Below are 20,839 nucleotides of genomic sequence, written 5' to 3'. Positions count from 1 at the left end.
ATGGTCATTTAGATACATGTAGGTAACATGGTCATTTAGGTAACATGGTCATTTAGGTACATGTAGGTAACATGGTAATTTAGGTAACATGGTCATGTAGGTAACATGGTCATTTAGATACATGTAGGAAACATGATCATTTAGGTACATGTAGGTAACATGGTCATTTAGGTCCATGTAGGTAACATGGTCATTTAGATACATGTAGGTAACATGGTCATTTAGATACATGTAGGTAACATGGTAATTTAGGTAACATGGTCATTTAGGTACATGTAGGTAACATGGTCATTTAGGTATATGTAGGTAACATGGTCATGTAGGTAACATGGTCATTTAGGTACATGTAGTTAACATGGTCATTTAGGTACATGTAGGTAACATGGTCATTTAGATACATGTAGGTAACATGGTCATTTAGATACATGTAGGTAACATGGTCATTTAGGTAACATGGTCATTTAGATACATGTAGGTAACATGGTCATTTAGGTACATGTAGGTAACATGGTCATTTAGGTAACATGGTCATTTAGGTACATGTAGGTAACATGGTCATGTAGGTAACATGGTCATTTAGGTAACATGGTCATTTAGGTAACATGTAGGTAACATGGTCATTTAGGTAACATGGTCATTTAGGTACATGTAGATAACATGGTCATGTAGGTAACATGGTCATTTAGGTAACATGGTCATTTAGATACATGTAGGTAACATGGTCATTTAGATACATGTATGTAACATGGTCATTTAGGTAACATGGTCATTTAGATACATGTAGGTAACATGGTCATTTAGATACATGTAGGTAACATGGTCATTTAGGTAACATGGTAATTTAGATACATGTAGGTAACATGGTCATTTAGGTACATGTAGGTAACATGGTAATTTACATACATGTAGGTAACATGGTAATTTGGATACATGTAGGTAACATGATCATTTAGGTAACATGGTCATTTAGATACATGTAGGTAACATGATCATTTAGATAACATGGTCATTTAGATACATGTAGGTAACATGGTCATTTAGGTACATGGTAATTTAGGTACATGTAGGTAACATGGTAATTTAGGTAACATGGTAATTTAGGTAACATGGTCATTTAGGTAACATGGTCATTTAGACACATGTAGGTAACATGGTCATTTAGGTAACATGTAGGTAACATGGTCATTTAGGTAACATGGTCATTTAGGTACATGTAGGTAACATGGTCATGTAGGTAACATGGTCATTTAGGTAACATGGTCATTTAGATACATGTAGGTAACATGGTCATTTAGATACATGTATGTAACATGGTCATTTAGGTAACATGGTCATTTAGATACATGTAGGTAACATGGTCATTTAGATACATGTAGGTAACATGGTCATTTAGGTAACATGGTAATTTAGATACATGTAGGTAACATGGTCATTTAGGTACATGTAGGTAACATGGTAATTTACATACATGTAGGTAACATGGTAATTTGGATACATGTAGGTAACATGATCATTTAGGTAACATGGTCATTTAGATACATGTAGGTAACATGATCATTTAGATAACATGGTCATTTAGATACATGTAGGTAACATGGTCATTTAGGTACATGGTAATTTAGGTACATGTAGGTAACATGGTAATTTAGGTAACATGGTAATTTAGGTAACATGGTCATTTAGGTAACATGGTCATTTAGGTACATGGTAATTTAGGTACATGTCGGTAACATGGTAATTTAGGTAACATGGTCATTTAGGTACATGTAGGTAACATGGTAATTTAGATAACATGGTCATTTAGGTAACATGGCCATTTAGGTACATGTAGGTAACATGGTCATTTAGGTACATGTAGGTAACATGGTAATTTAGGTAACATGGTCATTTAGATACATGTAGGTAACATGGTCATTTAGATACATGTAGGTAACATGATCATTTAGGTAACATGGTCATTTAGATACATCTAGGTAACATGGTCATTTAGATACATGTAGGTAACATGGTCATTGCGGTAACATGGCCATTTAGGTACATGTAGGTAACATGGTCATTTAGGTACATGTAGGTAACATGGTCATTTAGGTAACATGGTCATTTAGGTACAAGGTAATTTAGGTACATGTAGGTAACATGGTAATTTAGGTAACATGGTCATTTAGGTAACATTGTCATTTAGGTAACATGGTCATTTAGGTACATGTAGGTAACATGGTCATTTAGGTAACATGGCAACCCACATTGAGCACACCTGGCAACCATCATTGCGCACCTGGCAACCATCATTGCACACCTGGCAACCATCATTACACACCTGGCAACCATCATTACACACACCTGGCAACCATCATTACACACACCTGGCAACCATCATTACACACACCTGGCAACCATCATTACACACCTGGCAACCATCATTACACACACCTGGCAACCATCATCACACACCTGGCAACCATCATTACACACCTGGCAACCATCATTACACACCTGGCAACCATCATTACACACCTGGCAACCACCTGCTAATCATTTTCTCCTTGATTACTCCTCATGTAGGTAACATGGTCATGTAGGTAACATTGATTACTCCTCATGTAGGCTCCTCGTGTTTGTTCATTGGCTACGGTTCTTTATTATACTCACCTTCCTCATCTGTTTCCTGACTCCCAGCGTATATACTTTACATAGGCTAATATCCAAAGCCACTCACAGAACTGTCCACGTTGACAGTTGTCATGACGTTGCCCTCTTTGGGTACAGCGAGCACCATCCCCCTCTCTCTGTCTCCTACAACCAGGCTGCTGTGGTCAGAGAGGTTGTACCCTGCCTCATGGCCACACAGTATAGAGACAGAGTGAATTTTCATAGAGAACAAAGGAATTTCTTCCACCCCAGAACTTGAGGTCCAAACAACATTTATGTTCTGAGAAGGTATAAAAGATCGGTGAAGCTAAGAACTGGTCCGTTTGGTACCATTTTGTGGGGCTCATGGGAGACGGTGCGGCTACAATACCATAACGCTGTTTATATAATAGCCTCAGATATGAGGCTTACATCTAATTGTTGTAAAAGATGAATGAGTGAGTATGATACTGTTTGTAAAACTGTGTCATGTGATTTTGGACTGTTTAATGAAGGAAATTCCAATTCCCTTTTGAGTTGAACTAAATCAGAGGACCGCCCATGAGCCCAGTTAGAGAGGGCATCCTGGGACAGGCCCTTTTCTGCAACTCCCGAAAAAAAAAACAATCTTGAGAATTCCTCAACCAGACCATGTTTTTCTCTGTTACGAGGGGACAAAGGTTGTAGACCATTGCTGAATCTTTTAACCATACCACGTGGTTAAACTCTTAGACTGTTGATACCGACAGAATAAGAACAAGTCTTTGATATTAATTACTAGTCTGCAGCCAGGAATTCGGTATCATTGAACACGAAGAACGACAACCGCCGAAACATCCATTCTACAACAACATGAATGAATGTCGCTTTGAACTATCCCCTCTAACCACGACAGACAAAGGGAGAGAGGGAGAGAGAGACGGACAATTCTACAAAAGAAACAAACTTTTCAACAGCGATCAAGACGACACACTGAACGTAAATATATATATATTGATTGCAATTGTTCCTGAATGTGCAAAGGATTAGTATTTCAACTGTTATAATTATTAACTCTGTAGTGACTTCTCATCTGACCCCCACTTCTCCTTTTGTTCTAACAAGCTGCCATGCCGGTTTAGCCCACTAGGGGGCATTCTCCTATCATTTCTTGTAACCATATTTACTTTGTTTGTTTGTGCTATGCATTTCTGAGAATTACTTAGTAAATAAATTATTTAAGACAATTGATGTGTGGATGACTCATAGTGAAGACTGGGTTCGTGCAGATAACCAACAATTTACGACGTTTGGAATGAGACTAACGTGAGGTAAAGTAAATCATTCATTCATTCGAAGACTAATTGATCAGATATAAAATATCTGAAATGTTATATTAGGAAATGATAACTGTGTAATCTGAATATTTTCCTTGGTGGCCCGACTTCCTAGTTAATTACAGTTACATGATTAATCAGCGTAATACTAATTACAGAGAATCTTTGATAAAAACTAAAAGTCTTCAGTTTAATGATGGTAAAGACACGACACAGTATTCTCTTGAGAGAGACAGAGGGAGAAATAATAACTGTTATATTTTAAAACTTTATTTAGCACTCTCTTTTACAACATGATAATATTCTCATCCACATGGTTGAGTAGTAGAGGCTCGAGCTATAGAAGATGTATGACGTGTCACACAGCGGGAGAGAAAGTAGAGCAGAGCAGAGCAGTCACCCCGCCCGGATACAGCTGAGAGAGAGAGAGAGAGAGAGAGAGAGAGAGAGAGACAGAGAGAGACAGAGAGAGAGAGAGGGAGAGAGAGAGAGAGAGAGAGAGAGAGAGAGAGGGAGAGAGAGAAACAGAGAGAGACAGAGAGAAAGAGAGGGAGAGAGAGAGAGAGAGACAGAGAGAAAGAGAGAGCGAGGGAGAGAGAGAGAGAGAGAGAGAGAGAGAGACAGAGAGACAGAGAGACAGAGAGGGAGAGAAAGAAGGAAAGAGAACACAAGAAAGCAGAAAAGAGAGAGAGAGAGAGAGAGAGAGAGAGAGAGAGAGAGAGAAGAGCAAAACAAAGGGAAGAGAGACAGAGACAGAGAGACGGAGAGAAAGACAGAGAGAGAGAGACAGATGGAGACAGATAGACAGACAGAGAGAGACAGAGGTTCTTCTATGCCATCAAAAGGAACATCAAATTCATAAAATGTAGTACATCTCAGAAAGACCAAAATAATGGTGTTCCAAAAAAGGTCCAGTCGCCAGGACCACAAATACAAATTCCATCTAGACACTGTTGCCCTAGAGCACACAAAAAACTATACATACCTCGGCCTAAACATCAGCGCCACAGATAACTTCCACAAAGCTGTGAACGATCTGAGAGACAAGGCAAGAAGGGCATTGCCATCAAAAGGAACATAAATTTCAACATACCAATTAGGATCTGGCTAAAAATACTTGCATCAGTTATGGAACCCATTGTCTTTTATGGTTGTGAGGTCTGGGGTCTGCTCACTAACCAAGAATTCACAAAATGAGAGAAAGACCAAATTGAGACTCTGCATGCATAATTCTGCAAAAATATCCTCTGTGTACAACGTAAAACACCAAATAATGCATGCAGAGCAGAATAAGACCGATACCCACCAGTTATCAAAATCCAGAAAATAGCCTTTAAATTCTATAACCTCCTAAAAGGAAGTGATTCCCAAACCTTCCACTACAAAGCCATCACCTACAAAGAGATGAACCTGGGGAAGAGTCCCCTAAGCAAGCTGGTCCTGGGGCTCTGTTCACAAACACAAACAGAACCCACAGAGCCACAGGACAGCAGCACAATTAGACCCAACCAAATCATGAGAAAACAAAAATAGAATTACTTGACACATTCAAAATAATTAACAAACAAACGGAGCAAACTGGAATGCTATTTGGCCCTAAACAGAGAGTACACACTGGCAGAATACCTGACCACTGTGACTGACCCAAAATTAAGGAAAGCTTTGACTATGTACAGACTCAGTAAGCATAGCCTTGCTATTTGAGAAAGGCCGCCGTAGGCAGACATGGCTCTCAAGAGAAGACAGGCTATGTGCTCACCGCCCACAAAATGAGGTGGAAACTGAGATGCACTTCCTAACCTCCTGCCCAATGTATGACCATATTAGAGAGACATATTTCCCTCAGATTACACAGATCACAAAGAATTCAAAAACAAATCCAATTTTGATAAACTCCCATATATGCTGGGTGAAATACCACAGTGTGACATTACAGCAGCAAGATTTGTGACCTGTTGCCACAAGAAAAGGGCAACCAGTGAAGAACCAACACCATTGTAAATACAACCCATATTTATGCTTATTTATTTAAATGAGTAGTGGTGGTGGTGTCTCCTGTCTGTCTCTCCAAACAGATAAATGAGTAGTGGTGGTGGTGGTGTCTCCTGTCTGTCTCTAGCAGCAGATAAACGAGTAGTGGTGGTGTCTCCTGTCTCTCTCTACAAACAGATACATGAGTAATGGTGGTGGTGGTGTCTCCTGTCTGTCTCTACAAACAGATACATGAGTAGTGGTGGTGGTGGTGGTGTCTCCTATCTGTCTCTACAAACAGATACATGAGTAGTGGTGGTGGTGGTGTCTCCTGTCTGTCTCTACAAACAGATACATGAGTAGTGGTGGTGGTGGTGGTGTCTCCTATCTGTCTCTACAAACAGATACATGAGTAGTGGTGGTGGTGGTGTCTCCTGTCTGTCTCTACAAACAGATAAATGAGTAGTGGTGGTGGTGGTGTCTCCTGTCTGTCTCTACAAACAGATACATGAGTAGTGGTGGTGGTGGTGTCTCCTGTCTGTCTCTACAAACAGATAAATGAGTAGTGGTGGTGGTGGTGTCTCCTGTCTGTCTCTACAAACAGATACATGAGTAGTGGTGGTGGTGGTGTCTCCTGTCTGTCTCTACAAACAGATAAATGAGTAGTGGTGGTGGTGGTGTCTCCTGTCTGTCTCTACAAACAGATACATGAGTAGTGGTGGTGGTGGTGGTGTCTCCTATCTGTCTCTACAAACAGATACATGAGTAGTGGTGGTGGTGGTGTCTCCTGTCTGTCTCTACAAACAGATAAATGAGTAGTGGTGGTGGTGGTGTCTCCTGTCTGTCTCTACAAACAGATAAATGAGTAGTGGTGGTGGTGGTGTCTCCTGTCTGTCTCTAGCAGCAGATAAACGAGTAGTGGTGGTGTCTCCTGTCTCTCTCTACAAACAGATACATGAGTAATGGTGGTGGTGGTGTCTCCTGTCTGTCTCTACAAACAGATACATGAGTAGTGGTGGTGGTGGTGGTGTCTCCTATCTGTCTCTACAAACAGATACATGAGTAGTGGTGGTGGTGGTGTCTCCTGTCTGTCTCTACAAACAGATAAATGAGTAGTGGTGGTGGTGGTGTCTCCTGTCTGTCTCTACAAACAGATAAATGAGTAGTGGTGGTGGTGGTGGTGTCTCCTTTCTGTCTCTACAAATAGAAACATCTGCAGCAGTGGCGTACCCCTAATCATGTACCACCTGGTTAACACCATAGACCCCACACCATGTTCTGTAGCCACTAGTTTAACACCATGTTCTGTAGCCACTAGTTTAACACCATGTTCTGTAGCCACTAGTTTAACACCATGTTCTGTTGCCACTAGTTTAACACCATGTTCTGTAGCCACTAGTTTAACATCATGTTCTGTAGCCACTAGTTTAACATCATGTTCTGTAGCCACTAGTTTAACACCATGTTCTGTAGCCACTAGTTTAACACCATGTTCTGTAGCCACTAGTTTAACACCATGTTCTGTAGCCACTAGTTTAACACCATGTTCTGTAGCCACTAGTTTAACACCATGTTCTGTAGCCACTAGTTTAACACCATGTTCTGTAGCCACTAGTTTAACACCATGTTCTGTTGCCACTAGTTTAACACCATGTTCTGTTGCCACTAGTTTAACACCATAGACCTGTAGCCACTAGGTTAACAACACAGACCTGTAGACACTAGGTTAGCAAAATAGACCTGTAGCCACTAGGTTAGCACCATAGACCTGTAGAAACTAGGTTAACACCACAGACCTGTAGCCACTAGGTTAACACCTCAGACCTGTAGCCACTAGGTTAACAACACAGACCTGTAGCCACTAGGTTAGCAAAATAGACCTGTAGCCACTAGGTTAGCACCATAGAGCTGTAGCCACTAGGTTAACACCACAGACCTGTAGTCACTAGGTTAACAACATGTTCTGTTGCCACTAGTTTAACACCATGTTCTGTTGCCACTAGTTTAACACCATGTTCTGTAGCCACTAGGTTAACACCATAGACCTGTAGCCACTAGGTTAACAACACAGACCTGTTGCCACTAGTTTAACACCATGTTCTGTTGCCACTAGTTTAACAACATAGACCTGTAGCCACTAGGTTAACAACACAGACCTGTAGCCACTAGGTTAGCAAAATAGACCTGTAGCCACTAGGTTAGCACCATAGACCTGTAGCCACTAGGTTAACACCACAGACCTGTAGCCACTAGGTTAACACCTCAGACCTGTAGCCACTAGGTTAACACCATAGACCTGTAGCCACTAGGTTAACACCATAGACCTGTAGCCACTAGGTTAACACCATAGACCTGTAGCCACTAGGTTAACACCTCAGACCTGTAGCCACTAGGTTAACAACACAGACCTGTAGCCACTAGGTTAGCAAAATAGACCTGTAGCCACTAGGTTAGCACCATAGACCTGTAGCCACTAGGTTAACACCACAGACCTGTAGCCACTAGGTTAACACCTCAGACCTGTAGCCACTAGGTTAACAACACAGACCTGTAGCCACTAGGTTAGCAAAATAGACCTGTAGTCACTAGGTTAGCACCATAGACCTGTAGCCACTAGGTTAACAACACAGACCTGTAGCCACTAGGTTAACAACACAGACCTGTAGCCACTAGGTTAACACCACAGACCTGTAGCCACTAGGTTAACAACATGTTCTGTTGCCACTAGTTTAACACCATAGACCTGTAGCCACTAGGTTAACACCATAGACCTGTAGCCACTAGGTTAACACCTCAGACCTGTAGCCACTAGGTTAACACCTCAGACTTGTAGCCACTAGGTTAACACCTCAGACCTGTAGCCACTAGGTTAACAACACAGACCTGTTGCCACTAGGTTAACACCATGTTCTGTTGCCACTAGTTTAACACCATAGACCTGTAGCCACTAGGTTAACACCATAGACCTGTAGCCACTAGGTTAACACCTCAGACCTGTAGCCACTAGGTTAACAACACAGACCTGTAGCCACTAGGTTAACAACACTGACCTGCAGCCACTAGGTTAACACCTCAGACCTGTAGCCACTAGGTTAGCACCATAGACCTGTAGCCACTAGGTTAACACCATAGACCTGTAGCCACTAGGTTAACACCATGTTCTGTAGCCACTAGGTTAACACCACAGACCTGTAGCCACTAGGTTAACAACACAGACCTGTAGCCACTAGGTTAACAACACAGACCTGTAGCCACTAGGTTAACACCATAGACCTGTAGCCACTAGGTTAACACCTCAGACCTGTAGCCACTAGGTTAACAACACAGACCTGTAGCCACTAGGTTAACAACACAGACCTGTAGCCACTAGGTTAACACCTCAGACCTGTAGCCACTAGGTTAACACCATAGACCTGTAGCCACTAGGTTAGCACCATAGACCTGTAGCCACTAGGTTAACAACACAGACCTGTAGCCACTAGGTTAACACCATAGACCTGTAGCCACTAGGTTAACACCTCAGACCTGTAGCCACTAGGTTAACACCATAGACCTGTAGCCACTAGGTTAACACCTCAGACCTGTAGCCACTAGGTTAACAGCATAGACCTGTAGCCACTAGGATAACAACACAGACCTGTAGCCACTAGGTTAACACCTCAGACCTGTAGCCACTAGGTTAACACCTCAGACCTGTAGCCACTAGGTTAACACCATAGACCTGTAGCCACTAGGTTAACACCTCAGACCTGTAGCCACTAGGTTAACACCATAGACCTGTAGCCACTAGGTTAACAACACTGACCTGCAGCCACTAGGTTAACACCATAGACCTGTAGCCACTAGGTTAACACCTCAGACCTGTAGCCACTAGGTTAACACCATAGACCTGTAGCCACTAGGTTAACACCTCAGACCTGTAGCCACTAGGTTAACACCATAGACCTGTAGCCACTAGGTTAACACCTCAGACCTGTAGCCACTAGGTTAACACCATAGACCTGTAGCCACTAGGTTAACAACACAGACCTGTAGCCACTAGGTTAACACCATAGACCTGTAGCCACTAGGTTAACACCTCAAACCTGTAGCCACTAGGTTAACACCATAGGCTCAGAGAACGAAAGCACAGAGCATGTATACTCTAGTCTCCTTATTGAATCAACAAACAACAGCATTACAACTGATTCAGAGGAAAACAGAAAATATAAATTCTTCCAGCTACACACAGACAGTCCTATCCCCCCTCACCATACACACAGACAGTCCGATCCCCCCTCACCATACACACAGACAGTCCTATCCCCCCTCACCATACACACAGACAGTCCTATCCCCCCTCACCATACACACAGACAGTCCTATCCCCCCTCACCATACACACAGACAGTCCTATCCCCCCTCACCATACACACAGACAGTCCTATCCCCCCTCACCATACACACAGACAGTCCTATCCCCCCTCACCATACACACAGACAGTCCTATCCCCCTCACCATACACACAGACAGTCCTATCCCCCTCACCATACACACAGACGGTCCTATCCCCGCTCACCATACACACAGACAGTCCTATCCCCGCTCACCATACACACATACCTCTCCCCCCTCACCACACACACAGACCTCTCCCCCCTCACCACACACACAGACCTCTCCCCCCTCCCATACACACAGACCTCTCCCCCTCACACAGACCTCTCCCCCCTCACCACACACACAGACCTCTCCCCCCTCACACAGACCTCTCCCCCCTCACCACACACAGACCTCTCCCCCCTCACCACACACAGACTTCTCCCCCCTCACCACACACAGACCTCTCCCCCCTCACCACACACAGACCTCTCCCCCCTCACACAGACCTCTCCCCCCTCACCACACACAGACCTCTCCCCCTTCACCACACACAGACCTCTCCCCCCTCACCACACACAGACCTCTCCCCCCTCACCACACACAGACCTCTCCCCCCTCACCACACAGACAGACCTCTCCCCCCTCAACACACACACAGACCTCTCCCCCCTCACCACACACACAGACCTCTCCCTCCTCACCACACAGACAGACCTCTCCCCCCTCACACAGACCTCTCCCCCCTCACCACACACAGACCTCTACCCCCTCACCACACAGACAGACCTCTCCCCCCTCACCACACACACAGACCTCTCCCCCCTCACCACACAGACAGACCTCTCCCCCCTCACCACACAGACAGACCTCTCCCCCCTCACCACACACACAGACCTCTCCCCCCTCACCACACACACAGACTTCTCCCCCCTCACCACACACACAGACTTCTCCCCCCTCACCACACACACAGACCTCTCCCCATGCTCCCCGAATGACCTCTTATTGACAACAGACCATCTACAGCAAGACCACAACCTCCATTTCTACTTTACATTAGGCTGCGTCCCAAGTGATACCCTTTTCCCTATATTCTGCTCTACTTTGACCAGATTCTCATGATAACACAGCTCTACATTACCCCCATGATAACACAGCTCTACATTACCCCCATGATAACACAGCTCTACATTACCCCCATGACAACACAGCTCTACATTACCCCCATGATAACACAGTTCTACATTACCCCCATGATAACACAGCTCTACATTACCCCCATGATAACACAGCTGTACATTACATGCTGACCAGACCGGACACATCGCGTGCATCACAAAATAAATGTAGAAATCCATGTTATTCAGTTATTGCACCCACACTGCTCACGTGCGCCAACGAGCATCTGTGTTGCCAAAGGCTAAAATAGAACTCCTTTCTATTTCTGATGGAAATCGCGCTGCAAGTCCTGCCTCTCCCATCTCCTCATTGGTTTATAGAAGCAGGTACCCATCTCCTCATTGGTTATACCCACGTGGGTGATTGAAAGACAAACTGTTTTGCCTGTCGTCATTGTAATAATATTAAAGTTTAGATGCCGATCACCATATAAGTTCAAAGATGAAAAAGGCTGGAAGGAGGAGAGATGACTAGAAACGAATCGGTTGGCCGTTTTATGTGTGGATTAACTGTCGGAGTAGAGGACCTTGTGCATTTCAGGTAAAATAACAACTCAATGTTTATATCCCAGGACAAATTATCTAGCAACAGCAAGCTAGCTAAATAGGACAAATTAGCTAGCAAGTGCAAGCTAACTAGCTAAATTGCCATACATGCTTAATGCTTTTCGACCTGTCCCCAAATTAATGTCATTAGTTCAGAGTTTGTTTTGATATTTTAACCTGCGTGGCTTGATCGCGTTTGGTGTCGGAGGACAAAATAGATGTGTGCACGATGGGGCAAGATGGCGCACGCGCACAGGCGGTTTGGGTTCCGTGTTAGCCTCATGATTACACAGCCTGAAAACACATACGAACTGTGAGCATCTTAAACAGTCTTGAAAACCCATACGAACTGTGAGCATCTTAAACAGTCTTGAAAACCCATACGAACTGTGAGCATCTTAAACAGTCTTGAAAACCCATACGAACTGTGAGCATCTTAAACAGTCTTGAAAACCCATACGAACTGTGAGCATCTTAAACAGTCTTGAAAACCCATACGAACTGTGAGCATCTTAAACAGTCTTGAAAACACATGCGAACTGTGAGCAAATAGGTCTTCTCAGAAAAACATCTGTAGAGTCCGAACGATTTGGCCTACAAACTATTATGGTTTGGCCTACAAACTATTTGGCCTACAAACTACAAACTATTATGGTTTGGCCTACAAACTATTATGGTTTGGTCTATAAACTATTTGGACTACAAACTACAAACTTTTATGACCCCTCAATGGATAGATGAGACTCTCACGAACACGATGTTCTTCGTTCTGCTCTACGACCTCCACAAGTGTCTGGAGACTCGTCTGAAGTCGGTACAGCCGATCTGCCAAATTCTGTCTGTAGCGTCCGATCAGTTTGGGCTACACACTACGACCCCTCTGTGGAAAGACGAGACTCTCATGGGTATGTAGATGTCAGGTGTTTTGTTCTAGCACGCCCACAGACCTCACTCGTCTGAAGGTCCCCCGGTACCAGTTGTATATGGAGACTGTTTAGTGCCAACAATATGGAGTTAAATACATGTAAAAAATATAACTCAGAAGTCAAATAAAATAAAGTGTTATTAGTCACATGCGCCGAATACAACAGGTGTGTAGACCTTACAGTGAAATGCTGAATACAACAGGTGTAGTAGACCTTACAGTGAAATGCTGAATACAACAGGTGTAGTAGACCTCACAGTGAAATGCTGAATACAACAGGTGTAGTAGACCTTACAGTGAAATGCTGAATACAACAGGTGTAGTAGACCTTACAGTGAAATGCTGAATACAACAGGTGTAGTAGACCTTACAGTGAAATGCTGAATACAACAGGTGTAGGTAGACCTCACAGTGAAATGCTGAATAGAACAGGTGTAGTAGACCTTACAGTGAAATGCTGAATACAACAGGTGTAGTAGACCTCACAGTGAAATGCTGAATACAACAGGTGTAGGAAGACCTTACAGTGAAATGCTGAACACAACAGGTGTAGTAGACCTCACAGTGAAATGCTGAATACAACAGGTGTAGTAGACCTTACAGTGAAATGCTGAATACAACAGGTGTAGTAGACCTTACAGTGAAATGCCGAATACAACAGAGAGACCTTACAGTGAAATGCTGAATACAACAGAGAGACCTTACAGTGAAATGCTGAATACAACAGAGAGACCTTACAGTGAAATGCTGAATACAACAGAGAGACCTTACAGTGAAATGCTGAATACAACAGAGAGACCTTACAGTGAAATGCTGAATACAACAGAGAGACCTTATTTAAAAAATGATGAGTAAGAATAAGAAATAAAAGTAACAAGTAATTAAAGAGCAGCAGTAAAATAACAATAGCGAGGCTATATACAGGGGGTACCGGTACAGAGTCAACGTGCAGGGGGCACCGGTTAGTGGAGGTAATATGTAAATGGAGTGTTATTAAAGTAACCATGCATAGATGATAACAACAGACAACAGAGTGTAGAAGCAGTGTAAAAGGGGGGTTGGGGGAGGGGCAATGCAAATAATCTGGGTAGCCATTTGATTAGATGTTCAGGAGTCTTATGGCTTGGGGGTGGAAGCTGTTTAGAATCCTCTTGGACCTAGACATGGCGCTCCGGTACCTCTTGCCGTGCGATAGTAGAGTGATAGAGGAATTCAATTGATAAAAAATCCCTTAACACAGAGCAGTCTATGACTGGGGTGGCTGGAGTCTTTGACAATGTTTAGGGCCTTACTCTGACACCGCCTGGTATAGAGGTCCTGGATTGCAGGAAGCTTTGCCCCAGTGATGTACTGGGCCATACGCACTACCCTCTGTAGTGCCTTGCGGTCGGATGCCGAGCAGTTGCAATACCAGACAGGATGCTCTCGATGGTGCAGCTGTAGAACTTATTGAGGATCTGAGGACACATGCCAAATCTTTTCAGTCTCCTGAGGGGGAATAGGCTTTGTCATGCCCTCTTCATGACTGTCTTGGTGTTCTTGGACCATGATGGTTTGTTGGTGATGTGGACACCAAGGAACTTGAAGCTCTCAACCTGCTCCACTACAGCCCTGTCGATGAGAATGTGGGCGTGCTCGGTCCTCCTTTTCCTGTAGTCCACGATCAGCTCCTTTGTCTTACTCACATTGAGGGAGAGGTTGTTGTCCTGGCACCACGACCTGGTCTCTAATCTCCTCTCTATAGGCTGTGTCATCGTTGTCGGTGATCAGGCCTACCACAGTCATGTCGTCTGCATACTTAATGATGGTGTTGGAGTCATGCCTGGCTGTGCAGTCATGAGTGAACAGGGGGTACAGGAGGGGACTGAGCACGCACCCCTGAGGGGCCCCTGTGTTGAGGATCAGCGTGGCAGATATGTTGTTGCCTGCCCTCACCACCTGGGGGCGGCCCGTCAGGATGTCCAGGATCCAGTTGCAGAGGGAGGTGTTTAGTCCCAGGGTCCTTAGCTTAGTGATGAGCGTTGAGGGCACTATGGTGTTGAACGCTGAGCTGTAGTCAATGAAGAGCATTCTCACATAGGTGTTCCTTTTGTCCAGGTGGGAAAGGCCAGTGTGGAGTTCAATAAAGATTGTGTCATCTGTGGATCAGTTGGGTCAGTAAATTGGAGTGGGTCAAGGGTTTCTGTTATAATGGGGTTGTTGTGAGCCATGGCCTTTCAAAAGATATGGGACAGCTACTTCAGAACAAAGATCTGTTGGGGGTGGGGTGGACTGTCTGTTAATCCATATAGTGAATTATTATTATTATTCAATGCCTTTGAATGGGCTAACAGACCAAAAATAATTGTTAATAGAATAATGTTTTAAAATATTTACAATTCAAAATCAAATAGCTAAATGCTCCTTGGTATGACCTTCTTAAAACAATTCCATATAGTTTAGTAGAGCCCCCCTCCCTGTACCACAAAGGACAACTCTCTCTTTCTCTCCCCCTCCCTGTACCACAAAGGACAACTAAGTGCTTCTCTCTCTCTCCCTCTCCCTCTAACTCTCTCTCTCTCTCTCTCTCTCTCTCTCTCTCTCGGAGTGCATGCTGGGAGTGAGTCGTCAAGCAGGAGTGATTGTGAGAACGAATGGAATTTCTTTTCACTCTATTGGGTTTTGGTATGTACATATATATATATTGATTAGTTTAGTTGTTTTAAGGGTATATTGTTTAACTATCACTAAGCACGTATAGGGGTGGTGGGATCTTTGAGGTTGGTTTTTCGCGAGGGCACAACCAGCGGGTGGGGCTGGTTGCAATGGCCACTCGCGGAAATGTAGAGTTTGAAAAACTTAGTCGGAGGCATGGAGTAAAAATTCCTGCTGCGGCTGGGTGTTCAGTGGAAGAATGTAGCTTGGCTGTGGGTGCTATCATTGGGTATGATAGCATTAAATCAGCCTCAAGGATGAATAGCGCTGTAGTGATATTCTTAGATTCAATTGAAAAGGTGAATAAGATAGTTGAGAGGGGTGTTGTGTTGCGGGAGACACAGACGCCGGTATTTCCGCTTATGAATCCTGCGAAGAAAGTTATGCTTTCTAACGTGCCACCATTTGTTAGAGATGAAGTGTTAGAGCGAGAGTTATCTCGCCATGGTCAAATCGTATCTACAATAAAGAAGGTTCTTTTTGGATGCAAATCTCCGTTGTTGAAACATGTCGTGTCTCATAGGAGACAAGTGCATATGATTTTAAAAAAGGAAGGAGATGAACTGAATTTAGCGTTTAGTTTTAAGATTGATGGATTTGATTATGTCTTTTATGCATCTACTGAATCAATGAAATGTTTTGGATGTGGAAGAGAGGGGCATTTGGTGCGTAATTGTCCCGAGAATGAACGCGCTGAGCCTGGTAGTAGCTTTAGTGCGGGTGCACCTAACGTACCACAGCGAAGGGATGAAAATACTACAGGTGTAGGGGAAGAGAGAAGGTGGGCAGATGTGGTTGGAAAAGTAGGAGAGGAAGGCATTGTGGATACGGGGGCAATTGTGGTAGATCAGAACAAAGAGGGAGGGGAAACACTAGGTGAGATTGCGACTGCCGTCGCTGAGGTGGTGCTGGAAAATGAAATTGGAGGTCAAGAGGAGATTGAAATAACGGAAAAGGAAGCGGATGTTTTCAAAATACCGAGGAGTAAAAGGAAAAATTTAAGGGGTAGTGAAGGGTCTAATTATAAGAGAAAGGTAGTGATGGATAAATCAGGTGAAGATGAACAGGTTGTAGAGATGGGGTTTTCTTCTGGGGAGGATAGCGAGAGTGAGTCATCTGACGCGTCACAACAATATAGTGAGATAGATGGGGTGGAAGGGAGGTATGGGATCGAGAAGATACGTCAATTTCTGAAGTTGACAAAAGGGAAGAAATATATGCAGGATTACAATGTAACTGATTTTTTCCCTGAACGTGAATTATTTATTGAATCAGCAAAGTTTCTGATGTCAAAAATTACAGGGGGAGGTTTGAAAAGCCCTGAAATTGCTAGACTCAAGAAAGTGGTCACGAGAGTAATAAGTGATGCAAATTCTAAAGAAAATGAAAGAGTTCAGTTGCAGTTTTAACTCTGTAAAGAGATGTGGTGGCTGTATCTTCCTCTGTATTTTTTTCTTATCCATGAGCAGTTTTAAGATCTCTTCTTTAAACGTAAATGGGGCAAGAGATGTTAAAAAAAGAGCCATGGTGTATGAGTTAATGAGGGGAAAGGGAAGTGACATAATTTTTCTACAAGAAACGCATAGTAATTTGGAAAATGAAGTTATGTGGCAACAGGAGTGGGGGGGGACAGTGGTGTGTAGTCATAAAAACTCAAAAAGTGGGGGTGTGGTTATCTTGTTCTCAAAAGGGTTTTTGCCTTTGTCATATGAGGTTGAAGAGGTAGTTGAGGGGAGGTTATTAAAAGTTAGAGCAAGGTATGAAAACATCAATATGTGTCTGATAAATGTATATGCCCCAGTGGTGACAGTTGAGAGGGTATGTTTTTTAGAGACATTATCAAATACCATTGAGAAATGTAACAAAGAAGATTATTTGTTTATTGCTGGGGATTTTAACTGCACAGTTAGCGATTTAGATAGAAATCACCAAGAACCTCATATAGCCTCAAGGACGTTTTTAAAACGCCTTATTGTAACAAATGAACTGTGTGATATTTGGCGGAGTCAACATGAAGGAACAAGGCAGTACACCTGGGCGCATGTGAGAGAGAACATCATCTCTATGGCCAGGTTAGATAGGTTTTATGTTTTTGAGCATCAATCTCAGGTCTGTAAATCAAGTGTGATAACTCCAGTGGGATTTTCTGATCATTGTTTAATAACAGAGGTGGTGTTCATTAACGATGTAAAACCTAAAAGCGCATACTGGCATTTTAATATAACTTTATTGAGTGATGCTCACTTCAGGAAATGTTTCAGTATTTTTTGGGAGAGGTGGAGGGCTCAAAAGGCCAGTTTTGTATCCCTTCAACAATGGTGGGATATAGGGAAAATACAGATTCAACAATTTTGTAATCAATACACGAGGAATGTCACCAAGGATATCACCAGATCAATGAAAGCCCTAGAGATTGAAATAGTGGAACTCATGACGTTGGTTGAGACCACAGGAGATCGAGGCCATACTCAGGCCCTCAAGAGGAGAAAAGCTGCATTGGCAGATCTGCTGGGTATCAGAGCACAGGGGGCACTGGTGAGAAGTAAATTTCAGGGCATATCTGAAATGGATGCCTCATCCAAATTTTTCTTTGGTTTAGAGAAAAAGAATGGACAAAGAAAAATTATTCATTGTCTCAAATCAGCTGTTGGACAAGAGCTCACTAGCCCTAGTGAAATCAGAAAGAGGGCAGTAGAGTTCTATGCTGAGCTCTACAAGTGTGAGTACAAAGAGGACAAAACAGTGACACAGCAGTTCTTTGATGGGCTCCCAAAGGTGCCTGCAGAAGCTCAGGTTGAGCTTGAGCAACCATTGTCTTTGCAGGATTTATACACTGCATTAAAAGGCATGGAAAATGGAAGGGCACCAGGCATTGATGGGCTTCCCGTTGACTTTTTTAAGTCTTTTTGGGCTATGTTGGGAGAGGATTGGTTAGAAGTAGCTAATGATAGTTTAACCGGAGGGTTACTACCAATAAGCTGCAGAAGGGCTGTCCTCACCCTACTGCCCAAAAAGGGTGACCCGAGGGAGGTGAAGAACTGGAGGCCGGTGGCTTTATTGTGTACTGATTATAAGATATTGTCAAAAGCTTTGTCCAACAGGCTGAGGGAGGTGATGGGGCAAATCATACATACGGATCAGTCCTACTGTGTTCCTGGCAGGCAGATAGGGGATAACATTTCTCTGATTCGTGATTTTTTGGACGTCTCTAGGGCTATTGGGTTGGATGCTGGTCTAATTTCAATTGATCAGGAAAAGGCATTTGACCGAGTTGAACATCAATATTTATGGCACACGTTTGAGGCGTTTGGGTTCAGCTCTGGTTTTATTGCCATGATAAAGGTGATATATGGTGACATTGAAAGTGTATTGAAAGTTAACGGTGGTTTGAGTGCTCCTTTTAAAGTGTGTAGAGGTATTAGGCAGGGATGTTCTATGTCTGGGATGTTATATGCTATTGCTATAGAGCCACTACTAAATAGCATTAGAAGTCGCATTGCAGGGGTGTGCCTTTCAGAGGATATTCCTCCTATTCGTCTTTCAGCCTATGCTGATGATGTAGTTGTGTTAGTGAAAAATCAAGCGGAGGTGGATAGCTTGAGTCTAATGGTTGATCGTTTTAGGGGAATATCCTCTGCAAAGGTAAATTGGGAAAAGAGTTGTGCTTTACAGATTGGAGAATGGTCTGGAGGGATCATGGCTTTGCCAGGGGGGCTGGAATGGTGTAAGGGAGGTTTTAAGTATCTAGGAGATGAGGGGACTATGGAAAAAAATTGGAGTGGGGTGGTTGAAATGGTGGAAGGGAGGATGAGGAGATGGCGTTGGTTACTATCTCGTATGTCATATAGAGGGCGCACTATTATAGTTAACAATGTGATTGCCTCTGCACTGTGGCATCGGTTGTCAGTTTTAGAACCACCATCTGGCCTTCTGGCTAAGATACAGGCAATTATTGTGGATTTCTTTTGGGATAAATATCACTGGGTTCCACAAAGTGTTTTGTATTTGTCAAAAGAGGAGGGGGGACAAGGTCTTGTACATCTTGCTAGTAGGGCTGCTGCTTTCCGGTTTCAGTTCATTCAAAGGCTGCTTTATGGACCGGAAAATGTGGTGTGGAGAGGGGTGGCAGGTCTTATATTACAGAGGGTTGGAGGATTAGGTTTAAAGAAGGCTTTATTTCTGGTTGATAGTAGCCAGATTTCTAGGGAGGGAGTACCTCCGTTTTATAGAGGCCTTCTCAGAGTGTGGAGCATAATGAAGGTGTCCAGAAGAACTTCAGCGGAGTCAGTGCATTGGCTGTTGGAGGAACCTCTGGTGTATGGGGCGAGACTGGACTGTACAACTGCAGCTGTTCCACATTTCTCCAAGATTCTGGTGAAGGGGAAAATCATCACCTTAAGACAGTTAATGGCCATGGCTGGGCCCGCCTTAATGGATGGAAGAAGGGTGGCAGAACATTTGGGGATGAGGTCGGAAAGGATTGTCGGACAAATGCTGGGGAGCTGTAGGAAGGCTCTGTCAGCGGAAGAATGGGATATGCTTAGTAGCCACAAGAAGAAGGTGCAAGATGAAGACGTCTCATTTCCAAAACTAGGGATTACACCAAATATCCCAGAGTCAGAAAGAAAGGCGTTATTGCTGGATTTGAGAGGGTTGGAGGAGGTGGGTTTGGATGAGGTGAATGGGAAGGAGTTGTATAGGGGGTGTGTCAAGGTGTTGAATAAAGATAAATTGAAAAATAGAAAAGATACTCCATGGAGGGTAAAATTGGGCATTGATGACAAGGTAAAGCCAGCATGGAGAGCACTGTACAAACCACCGTTACAAAAGGGTACTGGTGATATGCAATGGAGGGTTTTACATGGCATCATTGCAGTTAATGCTTTTGTATCTGTTATTAACTCAGATGTTAGAGATGGATGTCCTTTTTGTAATATAAGAGAAACCATTTTTCACTGTTTTTTGGAGTGTGAGAGGATAAAACCGCTATTGGAAATGTTGGAATCTTTGTTTAAAGCTGTAGGGGAGTTTTTCAATAACACTGTTTTTATTTTGGGGTTTCAATATAGTAAACAACAGAAAAGAAAATGTCAAATGTTAAATTTTATTTTGGGACAAGCTAAGATGTCAATTTTTCTGAGTAGGAAACATAAGATAGAAACGGGATATGGGCAGGATGTAAGATGTGTTTTTAAAGGTTTAGTGAAAGCAAGAATAA

At 43.3% G+C, this 20,839-nt stretch overlaps 1 protein-coding gene across 4 annotated transcripts in view; it reads right to left on the bottom strand.

The window, feature by feature from the left end:
• Positions 1–20,839, bottom strand: part of cbfa2t2 (CBFA2/RUNX1 partner transcriptional co-repressor 2) — a 160,974-nt gene that overhangs the window by 45,942 nt on the left and 94,193 nt on the right. The window lies entirely within an intron of this gene.

This window comes from Oncorhynchus mykiss, chromosome 32 (genome assembly GCF_013265735.2).
Source record: "Oncorhynchus mykiss isolate Arlee chromosome 32, USDA_OmykA_1.1, whole genome shotgun sequence".
Lineage (NCBI taxonomy): Eukaryota > Metazoa > Chordata > Actinopteri > Salmoniformes > Salmonidae > Oncorhynchus > Oncorhynchus mykiss.
The sequence above is the reverse complement of the archived record's forward strand: the minus strand, read 5'-3'. Positions and strand labels throughout refer to the sequence as shown.